The 760-nt window shown below is 40.0% G+C and overlaps 1 protein-coding gene across 9 annotated transcripts in view; it reads right to left on the reverse strand.

The window, feature by feature from the left end:
* smek1 (SMEK homolog 1, suppressor of mek1 (Dictyostelium)) overlaps nt 1-760 on the reverse strand; it is a 16,227-nt gene that overhangs the window by 1,447 nt on the left and 14,020 nt on the right. The gene's annotated exons all lie outside the window — the stretch shown is intronic.

Genomic DNA, 760 nt, shown 5'->3' on the forward strand with positions numbered 1-760 from the left:
GGCCAAATTCTCTGGGCAGGCAAAGCAGAGAAGGGGAGGTAAAATTGCCCTTATGAGGTCATAAGGGGCATCTGAGCTTTCATTTTCTCAAAGGCAGAGCAGGACACCCAGGGTTTGGTTTACACATATCACCATTTCTAGCCACTGGGGGACCGTAGGCAGGCTAGAGGAGCGCATATTAATGTTAAAAAAAACATCATCAATTGAAATTGTCATGCCACGGGACCTTTAAGTATTATTTGGCTGGAATGCTAACACTACAAGCCACCTGGTATACCTGGTTTGGGTTTGTTAGGCTATACTACCTGCAAATTTAGTAGATTGAAAACTATAATAGTGTCTGTGTCTCTTCACAACTCTACCACACTCATCTCTCTGTTGTAAAATTCAATCAAACCTGGGACAAATTTCAACATCCAAAACACATCTCTGTATTTTCTCTTAATCTGTAACTCGTTATTGTTGTTTCTTCTCTCTTGTATGGGTTTCTAATGTGCATCATTCTCATTTTATGTTAATTTTCCTCTTTTTAGACAGTGATGTTGCTATCATTGGTAAATGCACTTATTTTAAACTGACTTGACCTGTAAATCCAATGGATTTGTTCATGTGCCATTCCAGGGCTCCAGACTGGGACCACATGGTTGCATTTTGCGGCCATTTTTTTCAGACAGTGTGAGTAAATTAAAACTACACGCACATGTGCCACCTGCACATTTGAAGTTATTTATTTCATGCTGAAAAGGAGGCAAATGTGGGT

This window comes from Etheostoma spectabile, chromosome 18 (genome assembly GCF_008692095.1).
Source record: "Etheostoma spectabile isolate EspeVRDwgs_2016 chromosome 18, UIUC_Espe_1.0, whole genome shotgun sequence".
Lineage (NCBI taxonomy): Eukaryota > Metazoa > Chordata > Actinopteri > Perciformes > Percidae > Etheostoma > Etheostoma spectabile.